This window comes from Gymnoscopelus microlampas (genome assembly GCF_963454915.1).
Source record: "Gymnoscopelus microlampas genome assembly, chromosome: 16".
NCBI lineage: Eukaryota > Metazoa > Chordata > Actinopteri > Myctophiformes > Myctophidae > Gymnoscopelus > Gymnoscopelus microlampas.
In genome coordinates this window covers 50,663,288-50,679,394 of record NC_139953.1, presented here as the reverse complement: position 1 = coordinate 50,679,394, position 16,107 = coordinate 50,663,288, and the positions used below count along the sequence as shown (strand labels likewise).

The 16,107-nt window shown below is 44.7% G+C and overlaps 1 protein-coding gene across 1 annotated transcript in view; it reads left to right on the top strand.

The window, feature by feature from the left end:
• Window positions 1-16,107, top strand: part of LOC311063420 (gap junction alpha-1 protein-like) — a 604,483-nt gene that overhangs the window by 541,790 nt on the left and 46,586 nt on the right. The window lies entirely within an intron of this gene.

Genomic DNA, 16,107 nt, shown 5'->3' with positions numbered 1-16,107 from the left:
TCACATACTGACCACCTGTCTGTACCAAGACATCACATACTGACCACCTGTCCTCTGTACCAAGACATCACATACTGACCACCTGTCTACTGTACCAAGACATCACATACTGACCACCTGTCCTCTGTACCAAGACATCACATACTGACCACCTGTCTACTGTACCAAGACATCACATACTGACCACCTGTCCTCTGTACCAAGACATCACATACTGACCACCTGTCCTCTGTACCAAGACATCACATACTGACCACCTGTCCACTGTACCAAGACATCACATACTGACCACCTGTCCTCTGTACCAAGACATCACATACTGACCACCTGTCCTCTGTACCAAGACATCACATACTGACCACCTGTCCTCTGTACCAAGACATCACATACTGACCACCTGTCCACTGTACCAAGACATCACATACTGACCACCTGTCCACTGTACCAAGACATCACATACTGACCACCTGTCCACTGTACCAAGACATCACATACTGACCACCTGTCCACTGTACCAAGACATCACATACTGACCACCTGTCCTCTGTACCAAGACATCACATACTGACCACCTGTCTACTGTACCAAGACATCACATACTGACCACCTGTCCTCTGTACCAAGACATCACATACTGACCACCTGTCCTCTGTACCAAGACATCACATACTGACCACCTGTCCACTGTACCAAGACATCACATACTGACCACCTGTCCTCTGTACCAAGACATCACATACTGACCACCTGTCCTCTGTACCAAGACATCACATACTGACCACCTGTCCACTGTACCAAGACATCACATACTGACCACCTGTCCTCTGTACCAAGACATCACATACTGACCACCTGTCCTCTGTACCAAGACATCACATACTGACCACCTGTCTGTACCAAGACATCACATACTGACCACCTGTCCTCTGTACCAAGACATCACATACTGACCACCTGTCCTCTGTACCAAGACATCACATACTGACCACCTGTCTGTACCAAGACATCACATACTGACCACCTGTCTGTACCAACACATCACATACTGACCACCTGTCCACTGTACCAAGACATCACATACTGACCACCTGTCCTCTGTACCAAGACATCACATACTGACCACCTGTCCACTGTACCAAGACATCACATACTGACCACCTGTCCTCTGTACCAAGACATCACATACTGACCACCTGTCCTCTGTACCAAGACATCACATACTGACCACCTGTCCTCTGTACCAAGACATCACATACTGACCACCTGTCCTCTGTACCAAGACATCACATACTGACCACCTGTCTGTACCAAGACATCACATACTGACCACCTGTCCTCTGTACCAAGACATCACATACTGACCACCTGTCTACTGTACCAAGACATCACATACTGACCACCTGTCCTCTGTACCAAGACATCACATACTGACCACCTGTCCTCTGTACCAAGACATCACATACTGACCACCTGTCCTCTGTACCAAGACATCACATACTGACCACCTGTCCTCTGTACCAAGACATCACATACTGACCACCTGTCTGTACCAAGACATCACATACTGACCACCTGTCTGTACCAAGACATCACATACTGACCACCTGTCCTCTGTACCAAGACATCACATACTGACCACCTGTCTACTGTACCAAGACATCACATACTGACCACCTGTCCTCTGTACCAAGACATCACATACTGACCACCTGTCTACTGTACCAAGACATCACATACTGACCACCTGTCCTCTGTACCAAGACATCACATACTGACCACCTGTCCTCTGTACCAAGACATCACATACTGACCACCTGTCCTCTGTACCAAGACATCACATACTGACCACCTGTCCTCTGTACCAAGACATCACATACTGACCACCTGTCCACTGTACCAAGACATCACATACTGACCACCTGTCCTCTGTACCAAGACATCACATACTGACCACCTGTCTGTACCAAGACATCACATACTGACCACCTGTCCTCTGTACCAAGACATCACATACTGACCACCTGTCTGTACCAAGACATCACATACTGACCACCTGTCCTCTGTACCAAGACATCACATACTGACCACCTGTCTACTGTACCAAGACATCACATACTGACCACCTGTCTACTGTACCAAGACATCACATACTGACCACCTGTCCTCTGTACCAAGACATCACATACTGACCACCTGTCTGTACCAAGACATCACATACTGACCACCTGTCCTCTGTACCAAGACATCACATACTGACCACCTGTCTACTGTACCAAGACATCACATACTGACCACCTGTCCTCTGTACCAAGACATCACATACTGACCACCTGTCCTCTGTACCAAGACATCACATACTGACCACCTGTCCTCTGTACCAAGACATCACATACTGACCACCTGTCCTCTGTACCAAGACATCACATACTGACCACCTGTCCTCTGTACCAAGACATCACATACTGACCACCTGTCCTCTGTACCATGACATCACATACTGACCACCTGTCCTCTGTACCAAGACATCACATACTGACCACCTGTCCTCTGTACCAAGACATCACATACTGACCACCTGTCCTCTGTACCAAGACATCACATACTGACCACCTGTCTGTACCAAGACATCACATACTGACCACCTGTCTGTACCAAGACATCACATACTGACCACCTGTCTGTACCAAGACATCACATACTGACCACCTGTCCTCTGTACCAAGACATCACATACTGACCACCTGTCCTCTGTACCAAGACATCACATACTGACCACCTGTCCTCTGTACCAAGACATCACATACTGACCACCTGTCCTCTGTACCAAGACATCACATACTGACCACCTGTCCTCTGTACCAAGACATCACATACTGACCACCTGTCTGTACCAAGACATCACATACTGACCACCTGTCTGTACCAAGACATCACATACTGACCACCTGTCCTCTGTACCAAGACATCACATACTGACCACCTGTCTGTACCAAGACATCACATACTGACCACCTGTCCTCTGTACCAAGACATCACATACTGACCACCTGTCCTCTGTACCAAGACATCACATACTGACCACCTGTCCTCTGTACCATGACATCACATACTGACCACCTGTCCTCTGTACCAAGACATCACATACTGACCACCTGTCCTCTGTACCAAGACATCACATACTGACCACCTGTCTACTGTACCAAGACATCACATACTGACCACCTGTCCACTGTACCAAGACATCACATACTGACCACCTGTCCTCTGTACCAAGACATCACATACTGACCACCTGTCCTCTGTACCAAGACATCACATACTGACCACCTGTCCTCTGTACCAAGACATCACATACTGACCACCTGTCTGTACCAAGACATCACATACTGACCACCTGTCCTCTGTACCAAGACATCACATACTGACCACCTGTCCTCTGTACCAAGACATCACATACTGACCACCTGTCCTCTGTACCATGACATCACATACTGACCACCTGTCCTCTGTACCAAGACATCACATACTGACCACCTGTCCTCTGTACCAAGACATCACATACTGACCACCTGTCCTCTGTACCAAGACATCACATACTGACCACCTGTCTACTGTACCAAGACATCACATACTGACCACCTGTCCTCTGTACCAAGACATCACATACTGACCACCTGTCTACTGTACCAAGACATCACATACTGACCACCTGTCCTCTGTACCAAGACATCACATACTGACCACCTGTCCTCTGTACCAAGACATCACATACTGACCACCTGTCTGTACCAAGACATCACATACTGACCACCTGTCCACTGTACCAAGACATCACATACTGACCACCTGTCCTCTGTACCAAGACATCACATACTGACCACCTGTCCACTGTACCAAGACATCACATACTGACCACCTGTCCTCTGTACCAAGACATCACATACTGACCACCTGTCCTCTGTACCAAGACATCACATACTGACCACCTGTCTACTGTACCAAGACATCACATACTGACCACCTGTCCTCTGTACCAAGACATCACATACTGACCACCTGTCTACTGTACCAAGACATCACATACTGACCACCTGTCCACTGTACCAAGACATCACATACTGACCACCTGTCCTCTGTACCAAGACATCACATACTGACCACCTGTCCTCTGTACCAAGACATCACATACTGACCACCTGTCTACTGTACCAAGACATCACATACTGACCACCTGTCCACTGTACCAAGACATCACATACTGACCACCTGTCCTCTGTACCAAGACATCACATACTGACCACCTGTCCTCTGTACCAAGACATCACATACTGACCACCTGTCCTCTGTACCAAGACATCACATACTGACCACCTGTCTACTGTACCAAGACATCACATACTGACCACCTGTCCTCTGTACCAAGACATCACATACTGACCACCTGTCCTCTGTACCAAGACATCACATACTGACCACCTGTCCTCTGTACCAAGACATCACATACTGACCACCTGTCCTCTGTACCAAGACATCACATACTGACCACCTGTCCTCTGTACCAACACATCACATACTGACCACCTGTCCTCTGTACCAAGACATCACATACTGACCACCTGTCTACTGTACCAAGACATCACATACTGACCACCTGTCCTCTGTACCAACACATCACATACTGACCACCTGTCCTCTGTACCAAGACATCACATACTGACCACCTGTCTGTACCAAGACATCACATACTGACCACCTGTCCACTGTACCAAGACATCACATACTGACCACCTGTCCTCTGTACCATGACATCACATACTGACCACCTGTCCTCTGTACCATGACATCACATACTGACCACCTGTCCTCTGTACCAAGACATCACATACTGACCACCTGTCCTCTGTACCAAGACATCACATACTGACCACCTGTCCTCTGTACCAAGACATCACATACTGACCACCTGTCCTCTGTACCAAGACATCACATACTGACCACCTGTCCTCTGTACCAAGACATCACATACTGACCACCTGTCCTCTGTACCAAGACATCACATACTGACCACCTGTCTACTGTACCAAGACATCACATACTGACCACCTGTCCTCTGTACCAAGACATCACATACTGACCACCTGTCCTCTGTACCAAGACATCACATACTGACCACCTGTCTACTGTACCAAGACATCACATACTGACCACCTGTCCTCTGTACCAAGACATCACATACTGACCACCTGTCCTCTGTACCAAGACATCACATACTGACCACCTGTCCTCTGTACCAAGACATCACATACTGACCACCTGTCTGTACCAAGACATCACATACTGACCACCTGTCTGTACCAAGACATCACATACTGACCACCTGTCCACTGTACCAAGACATCACATACTGACCACCTGTCCTCTGTACCAAGACATCACATACTGACCACCTGTCCTCTGTACCAAGACATCACATACTGACCACCTGTCCTCTGTACCAAGACATCACATACTGACCACCTGTCTGTACCAAGACATCACATACTGACCACCTGTCCTCTGTACCAAGACATCACATACTGACCACCTGTCTACTGTACCAAGACATCACATACTGACCACCTGTCCTCTGTACCAAGACATCACATACTGACCACCTGTCCTCTGTACCAAGACATCACATACTGACCACCTGTCTACTGTACCAAGACATCACATACTGACCACCTGTCCTCTGTACCAAGACATCACATACTGACCACCTGTCCTCTGTACCAAGACATCACATACTGACCACCTGTCCTCTGTACCAAGACATCACATACTGACCACCTGTCCTCTGTACCAAGACATCACATACTGACCACCTGTCCTCTGTACCAAGACATCACATACTGACCACCTGTCTACTGTACCAAGACATCACATACTGACCACCTGTCCTCTGTACCAAGACATCACATACTGACCACCTGTCCTCTGTACCAAGACATCACATACTGACCACCTGTCCTCTGTACCAAGACATCACATACTGACCACCTGTCCTCTGTACCAAGACATCACATACTGACCACCTGTCCTCTGTACCAACACATCACATACTGACCACCTGTCCTCTGTACCAAGACATCACATACTGACCACCTGTCCTCTGTACCAAGACATCACATACTGACCACCTGTCTGTACCAAGACATCACATACTGACCACCTGTCCTCTGTACCAAGACATCACATACTGACCACCTGTCCTCTGTACCAAGACATCACATACTGACCACCTGTCCTCTGTACCAAGACATCACATACTGACCACCTGTCCTCTGTACCATGACATCACATACTGACCACCTGTCTACTGTACCAAGACATCACATACTGACCACCTGTCCACTGTACCAAGACATCACATACTGACCACCTGTCCTCTGTACCATGACATCACATACTGACCACCTGTCCACTGTACCAAGACATCACATACTGACCACCTGTCTGTACCAAGACATCACATACTGACCACCTGTCTGTACCAAGACATCACATACTGACCACCTGTCCTCTGTACCAAGACATCACATACTGACCACCTGTCTACTGTACCAAGACATCACATACTGACCACCTGTCCTCTGTACCAAGACATCACATACTGACCACCTGTCTACTGTACCAAGACATCACATACTGACCACCTGTCCTCTGTACCAAGACATCACATACTGACCACCTGTCCTCTGTACCAAGACATCACATACTGACCACCTGTCCTCTGTACCAAGACATCACATACTGACCACCTGTCCTCTGTACCAAGACATCACATACTGACCACCTGTCTGTACCAAGACATCACATACTGACCACCTGTCCTCTGTACCAAGACATCACATACTGACCACCTGTCCTCTGTACCAAGACATCACATACTGACCACCTGTCCTCTGTACCAAGACATCACATACTGACCACCTGTCCTCTGTACCAAGACATCACATACTGACCACCTGTCTGTACCAAGACATCACATACTGACCACCTGTCCTCTGTACCAAGACATCACATACTGACCACCTGTCTGTACCAAGACATCACATACTGACCACCTGTCCTCTGTACCAAGACATCACATACTGACCACCTGTCTGTACCAAGACATCACATACTGACCACCTGTCCTCTGTACCAAGACATCACATACTGACCACCTGTCCTCTGTACCAAGACATCACATACTGACCACCTGTCTGTACCAAGACATCACATACTGACCACCTGTCCTCTGTACCAAGACATCACATACTGACCACCTGTCCTCTGTACCAAGACATCACATACTGACCACCTGTCCTCTGTACCAAGACATCACATACTGACCACCTGTCCTCTGTACCAAGACATCACATACTGACCACCTGTCCTCTGTACCAAGACATCACATACTGACCACCTGTCTACTGTACCAAGACATCACATACTGACCACCTGTCCTCTGTACCAAGACATCACATACTGACCACCTGTCCTCTGTACCAAGACATCACATACTGACCACCTGTCCACTGTACCATGACATCACATACTGACCACCTGTCTACTGTACCAAGACATCACATACTGACCACCTGTCCTCTGTACCATGACATCACATACTGACCACCTGTCCTCTGTACCAAGACATCACATACTGACCACCTGTCCTCTGTACCAAGACATCACATACTGACCACCTGTCTACTGTACCAAGACATCACATACTGACCACCTGTCCTCTGTACCAAGACATCACATACTGACCACCTGTCCTCTGTACCAAGACATCACATACTGACCACCTGTCCACTGTACCATGACATCACATACTGACCACCTGTCCTCTGTACCAAGACATCACATACTGACCACCTGTCTACTGTACCAAGACATCACATACTGACCACCTGTCCTCTGTACCAAGACATCACATACTGACCACCTGTCCTCTGTACCAAGACATCACATACTGACCACCTGTCCTCTGTACCAAGACATCACATACTGACCACCTGTCCTCTGTACCATGACATCACATACTGACCACCTGTCCTCTGTACCATGACATCACATACTGACCACCTGTCCTCTGTACCATGACATCACATACTGACCACCTGTCTGTACCAAGACATCACATACTGACCACCTGTCCTCTGTACCATGACATCACATACTGACCACCTGTCCTCTGTACCAAGACATCACATACTGACCACCTGTCCTCTGTACCAAGACATCACATACTGACCACCTGTCCTCTGTACCAAGACATCACATACTGACCACCTGTCCTCTGTACCAAGACATCACATACTGACCACCTGTCCTCTGTACCAAGACATCACATACTGACCACCTGTCCTCTGTACCATGACATCACATACTGACCACCTGTCCTCTGTACCATGACATCACATACTGACCACCTGTCCTCTGTACCAAGACATCACATACTGACCACCTGTCTGTACCAAGACATCACATACTGACCACCTGTCTGTACCAAGACATCACATACTGACCACCTGTCCTCTGTACCAAGACATCACATACTGACCACCTGTCCTCTGTACCAAGACATCACATACTGACCACCTGTCTGTACCAAGACATCACATACTGACCACCTGTCTGTACCAAGACATCACATACTGACCACCTGTCCTCTGTACCAAGACATCACATACTGACCACCTGTCTACTGTACCAAGACATCACATACTGACCACCTGTCCACTGTACCAAGACATCACATACTGACCACCTGTCCTCTGTACCAAGACATCACATACTGACCACCTGTCCACTGTACCAAGACATCACATACTGACCACCTGTCCACTGTACCAAGACATCACATACTGACCACCTGTCTGTACCAAGACATCACATACTGACCACCTGTCCTCTGTACCAAGACATCACATACTGACCACCTGTCTACTGTACCAAGACATCACATACTGACCACCTGTCCTCTGTACCAAGACATCACATACTGACCACCTGTCCTCTGTACCAAGACATCACATACTGACCACCTGTCCACTGTACCAAGACATCACATACTGACCACCTGTCCACTGTACCAAGACATCACATACTGACCACCTGTCCTCTGTACCAACACATCACATACTGACCACCTGTCCACTGTACCAAGACATCACATACTGACCACCTGTCCACTGTACCAAGACATCACATACTGACCACCTGTCTGTACCAAGACATCACAGACTGACCACCTGTCCTCTGTACCAAGACATCACATACTGACCACCTGTCCTCTGTACCAAGACATCACATACTGACCACCTGTCCACTGTACCAAGACATCACATACTGACCACCTGTCCACTGTACCAAGACATCACAGACTGACCACCTGTCCTCTGTACCAAGACATCACATACTGACCACCTGTCTGTACCAAGACATCACAGACACATACTGACCACAGACACAATCACCCAAAGAGAGTTTTAAAACATGACTAATGACTAAAGACTCCATATCTGATGAAGTACAACAATGTGCAAACACATCAGCAAGATGTGTGAACTGTTGGAATAATACCTTAAATACAATGAATGTGTGTGTGTGTGTGTGTGTGTGTGTGTGTGTGTGTGTGTGTGTGTGTGTGTGTGTGTGTGTGTGTGTGTGTGTGTGTGTGTGTGTGTGTGTGCGTGTGTGTGTGTGTGTGTGTGTGTGTCAGAGGTTGAGCCCTCACACACCCAGTGACTTTACAACAGAGCCTAAAAAGTCATCAAATCCTTTCCCGTCCAAAATGACATTAAGACTCTAGACCAGTCAGTCGATCACACCCAGGGGGTCCCCACATGATTTTAGGGGGTCCCCAGGTGATTAGCTTAATGTACAACATTGTTTTCTCACTCAACAGTAAACAAACCAACATACAGTACAAGTATACAGGGTATCTGCACATTTATAAAGTTACCATTTAAGGACTTTTAAGACCTTTTTGATAAAATTACTCCATTTCTGCATCAAAAGTAATGGTAAATGGTAAATTAATATTAACATTTATACATTTTTATCCAAAGCGCTTTACATAGATTGTGCATTACATTCACACATTCATACACACATTCATACACCGATGGCGGCGGAAACCATGCAAGGCACCAACCTGCTCATCAGGAGCAATTAGGGGGAGCGCCCCAGCCCGGGATCGAACTGGGAACCTTGAGGTTTCCAGTTCACTCAACCACTCTACCCCTGAGCCACTGACGCCCCCAATCAACAAACTATATAGAATACTGATATATCATTGATTCAGTTTACAATTCCAAACATACAAACATGACCCACTTTAATGACTTCAGTCTATATTAGTAGCTTAATGACTAGTATTACAATATATTGTCTTTTTTTGTGTCCTATGTATTTGTATTTAAGTTCATAAAGTTAACATAAGTATAACTAAATGCATTTGAAATAAAAGCTACTTTTGTGTGACATAGAATGGCCTGACAGTATATGTAATGTGTTCCTCTGGAGTGAGTGTGTAAACATAGTGGTCCTCTACATCATCAGAGTTACATCACACCTGGTGTAGAGTCCAGGTTAATGGACTTGATATTCATTCCATAAATGCATGGTGATAGTGTAAGATTCAACCAACTGGTCACACACACACACACACACACACACACACACACACACACACACACACACACACACACACACACACACACACACACACACACACACACACACACACACACAGTGCAGTCAGTGGCTCAAAAAGCTAATTCAAGCATTTCTTTCCCAGTAGAAAAAACGTTGTGACTATTTAACTCTACTACGGGCGGGCGTGTGCGTGAGATGAGCACGGCTGCATGCATCCCACCCACGATATATATATATTAAATAAAACACCTGCAGACTTTTGTCACAGGTGCTGTGGTTCCCTACTAGTCCCTGACCGACGTGTGAAAACACTAGAAAGAATGCAGCCCTGCCAGTAGCTTACATACTGACATTTAGTGAACGGTCAAAGCTTAGCTTAGCACAGGGGTGATGCAACTCTGATGATGCAGAGGGCCACTATGTTTACACACTCACTACAGAGACACATTACATATACTGTCTGTTTAATGATGTAGAGGACCTCTATATTTACACACTCACTACAGATACACATTACATATACTGTCTGTTTAATGATGTAGAGGACCACTATATTTACACACTCACTACAGAGACACATTACATATACTGTCTGTTTAATGATGCAGAGGGCCACTATATTAACACACTCACTACAGATACACATTACATATACTGTCTGTTTAATGATGTAGAGGACCTCTATATTAACACACTCACTACAGAGACACATTACATATACTGTCTGTTTATGATGTAGAGGACCTCTATATTAACACACTCACTACAGAGACACATTACATATACTGTCTGTCTAATGATGTAGAGGACCTCTATATTAACACACTCACTACAGAGACACATTACATATACTGTCTGTTTAATGATGTAGAGGACCTCTATGTTTACACACTCACTACAGAGACACATTACATATACTGTCTGTTTAATGATGTAGAGGACCTCTATGTTTACACACTCACTACAGAGACACATTACATATACTGTCTGTTTAATGATGCAGAGGGCCACTATATTAACACACTCACTACAGAGACACATTACATATACTGTCTGTTTAATGATGTAGAGGACCTCTATATTAACACACTCACTACAGAGACACATTACATATACTGTCTGTTTAATGATGTAGAGGACCTCTATATTAACACACTCACTACAGAGACACATTACATATACTGTCTGTTTAATGATGTAGAGGACCTCTATATTTACACACTCACTACAGAGACACATTACATATACTGTCTGTTTAATGATGTAGAGGACCTCTATATTAACACACTCACTACAGAGACACATTACATATACTGTCTGTTTAATGATGTAGAGGACCACTATATTAACACACTCACTACAGAGACACATTACATATACTGTCTGTTTAATGATGTAGAGGACCTCTATATTAACACACTCACTACAGAGACACATTACATATACTGTCTGTTTAATGATGTAGAGGACCACTATATTAACACACTCACTACAGAGACACATTACATATACTGTCAGGCCATTCTATGTCATACAAAAGTAGCGACGCGTTTTGAGCTTGTAGATCTGCTATTTTTGAATTGGAATCCAGATTTATTTTTTTTTGCTATTTTTTAATTCGAATCCTGAAAAGTAACATTTTTATTTAATTTCAAATTAATTTAGTTATACTTATGTTAACTTTATGAACTTAAATGCAAATACATTGGACATGAAAAAAGACAATAGAATTGTAATACTAGTCATTAAGCTACACTGTGTGTGTGTGTGTGTGTGTGTGTGTGTGTGTGTGTGTGTGTGTGTGTGTGTGTGTGTGTGTGTGTGTGTGTGTGTGTGTGTGTGTCACTAGTTTGAGGAAGTGGCTCCAAGTGGTAACTTGTTACAGTCAGTCAGACAGTCAGTCAGTCAGTCAGAGAGACAGACAGTCAGACAGACAGACAGACAGACATGATTGATTGATGTACGTTATTTAGTAAGACATGAGAAATACAGTACATGGAAGTACAAATTCACAATACAAGGTCTACTAAACTGGGAGACTCATTAAGCACTAAGCTTATACAGACAGACAGACAGACAGACAGACAGTATTCAGGTGGTTTTGTCATGTTTGCCACCGTGTGCTTCACGCAGGAAACGATACGTTACTCTGACTGACTGACTGACTGACTGACTGACTGACTGACAGTGCATTTAACAACTTAAACTATAGCTCTGGTCCATATCGTTAGAAGGAGTTCTACTAAACGCTACTATGTTACTTTACATTCTTTCTCCTCACACCGCGGTAGAGCAGCCTCTAGTCTTTAGTCAAAATAAAACATACACTTTAGCTATTCACCAAAACAAAGAGAGGTTTTATGGAGCTGAGAGTCTACTGTACTTAGTGTGAACACTCTGAACCCTCCACCTCACGTCTAAAACACACTTTATGACCAGAAAATAAAATGTTTCACCGGAGGGAAGAATCTGGTCAATAGGAAAATACCATTGACCAGATCAGTAGAGGGCGCAGTGGAGTAACCAAAAACATGTTTTCCTTCCGGTGAAATAATGTATTTTCTGGTCATAAAGTGTGTTTTAGACGTGAGGTGGAGGGTTCACAGTGTTCCCACTAAGTAGATTAGACTCTCCGCTCCATAAAACACTCTTTGTTTTGGTGAATAGCGAAAGTGTATTTTTTATTTTGACTAAAGACTAGAGGCTGCTCTACCGCGGTGTGAGGAGACAGAATGTAAAGTAACATAGTAGCGTTTAGGAGAACTCCTTCTAACGCTATGGAGCAGAGCTAACATACAGTTTTATTATAAACATTATATTCTTACCAGGTTGCAGAGTGCAGTTTACAGTTGGTTGTTCAATGTAAAGTTCACTAGTTACTAAAGTCCTGTTTTAAAGTTCATACTTAGTAATAAAAGTGTTTCTATAAGTTTAAAAACAATACTGGGTTATAAAGTAAAAAAAACAAAAACAAGGCGCGTCTCTTCCTGACTTTACAGCTGAGTGGGCGGGGCTTAGAGAGAGAGAGAGAGAGAGAGAGAGAGAGAGAGAGAGAGAGAGAGAGAGAGAGAGTCTGTCAGTCTGTCTTTTAGAATAGTGAAAATGTGATCTTTAAAACCTACTGTCCACTCTGTTATTAAATGTGATCTTTAAGACCTAGTGTCCACTCTGTTATTAAATGTGATCTTTAAGACCTAGTGTCCACTCTGTTATTAAATGTGATCTTTAAGACCTATAGCCTAGTGTCCACTCTGTTATTAAATGTGATCTTTAAGACCTAGTGTCCACTCTGTTATTAAATGTGATCTTTAAGACCTAGTGTCCACTCTGTTATTAAATGTGATCTTTAAGACCTAGTGTCCACTAGCTCTGGTTCAGAGCATTAGTGAGTTCTCTCTAACGCTCTGGAAGACCCCTCGCTCTGCGCATGTACAAGGAATTCCACTGTCCTGCCAGCGTTCAAAGTAACCTCGCATCAGCAGTCTTTCCACCTCGGAGGAAAGCCTGGTCTGCGTTACAGAAGCGAACAGTCTTCTACCGGGCTGTTGAAGGCGCAAGGGGGCGGGGGGCGTGTGGGGAGAGAGTCAGCACACTGAAGTCAAGGCACAGACTACTGTGCTGTTGACAGACAACGGATGCACGCTTATGAGAAACAACAAAAATAAAATCTGGCAAAACAGTTGCGTGCATTAGCGCAAGATTAGGATAAGGAAACATTCAGTCTAAATGTCCTGTTTGCTAATTCACAACTACTGTGCCAGATAATCACCAAGAGAGTAAAAAAAGAAAAAACGTTTCAGTCATTCAGTCCAACTTCACTGTAGCCTATAGTAGCCTTTTTATAAATGATATATATATTACGCTGCCCTGAAAGTTTATAATATTTAGAGAAATTTAATGTTTCAAATACAAAAGTAGTGGTAGTAGTTGCAAATTACTATACATTTAGACTGAATGTTTCCTTTATTCTCGACTTGCGCTAATGCACGCAACTGTTTTGCCAGGATTTATTTTTGTTGTTTCTCATAAGCGTGCATCCGTCTGTCAACAAGTAACACCATAGTAACAGTCAACACTAGTCTGTGCCTTGACTTCAGTGCGCTGACTCTCTCCCCACCGGCCGCCTCCTTCTGCCTTCAACAGCCCGGTAGAAGACTGTTCGCGTTACAGAAGACCCAATATGATCCGGTCTACTGAAAAAAAAATGAATCCTCTTTCCGGATTCTGCCCATCCGGTTTTGCGGTGCCGCTTTGTTTTGGTTCCCCAATCCCTATTTAAATGGAATAGAATTTCCCCGTGGGATAATACCGACGCTAAATAGTCTCCGCACGCACATTTACATTTAAAAAATAAGCTAAATTATGCCGCATCGAGGATTTTATTAGGACGGACCTATATTGGGGTGATACGTGACGTTTTTCCGGTTCTGCCCATCCGGCCACTTTTTTTTTATTTTTTACTTCCGCTCCCGACCGGATCATATACCCGAAAATGGAATGCTGCCCAGGCTACGTTCAAAGAAGTGAAAATAAACAAAACCATTTCGCTACTCACCGAAGCAAAGGCTGTTTTGTGTTGTTGACAGTCTATTCTCCAACCCCGCACGCCTCTCAGCACCCCACCTACTCTGTAAAATACACTTTTTGGGCAGAAAATAAAATATGTCAGCGAGACGGAAATTATTTGTATTTACTCCACAGTGCCCTCTACAGTCTGGAGGGTTTGAACTTACCATTAACCAAAATCTGTAGAGGGCACTGTGGAGTAAATACAAATAATGTCCGTCTCGCTGACATATTTTATTTTCTGCCCAAACAGTGTATTTCAGGGCAGTGGAATTCCTTGTACATGCGCAGAGCGAGGGGTCTTCCAGGGCGTTGGAGAGAACTCACTAACGCTCTGAACCAGAGCTAAGTGTCCACATACAACAGCAGTATTCATGACATGACATAGTCTGTGCTATGTTGACTTTGTCCACTGGAGGGCGACACAGACCGTGGAATCAAACCAGAGTCAACCTGAGGGTTTAACAACATGTACCAATGTCTGACTTTATGAAAGTTACAAATAAACACAATAATCAGTATTTAATCACTGAACATGTGTAATGAGGGCTTGGTGCAGCTGTTAAGTAACTCATATTCCACTATCTCCGAATGCTATATAAATATTATTATTTTGAGGGGTCCCCAGTTCAAATTTGATTATTTTGGGGGGTTCCCAGTTCAAATTTGATTATTTTGGGGGGTCCCCAGTTCAAATATGATTATTTTGGGGGGTCCCCAGTTCAAATTTGATTATTTTGGGGGTTCCCAGTTCAAATATGATTATTTTGGGGGGTTCCCAGTTCAAATTTGATTATTTTGGGGGTTCCCAGTTCAAATATGATTACTTTGGGGGGTCCCGGCTTGAAA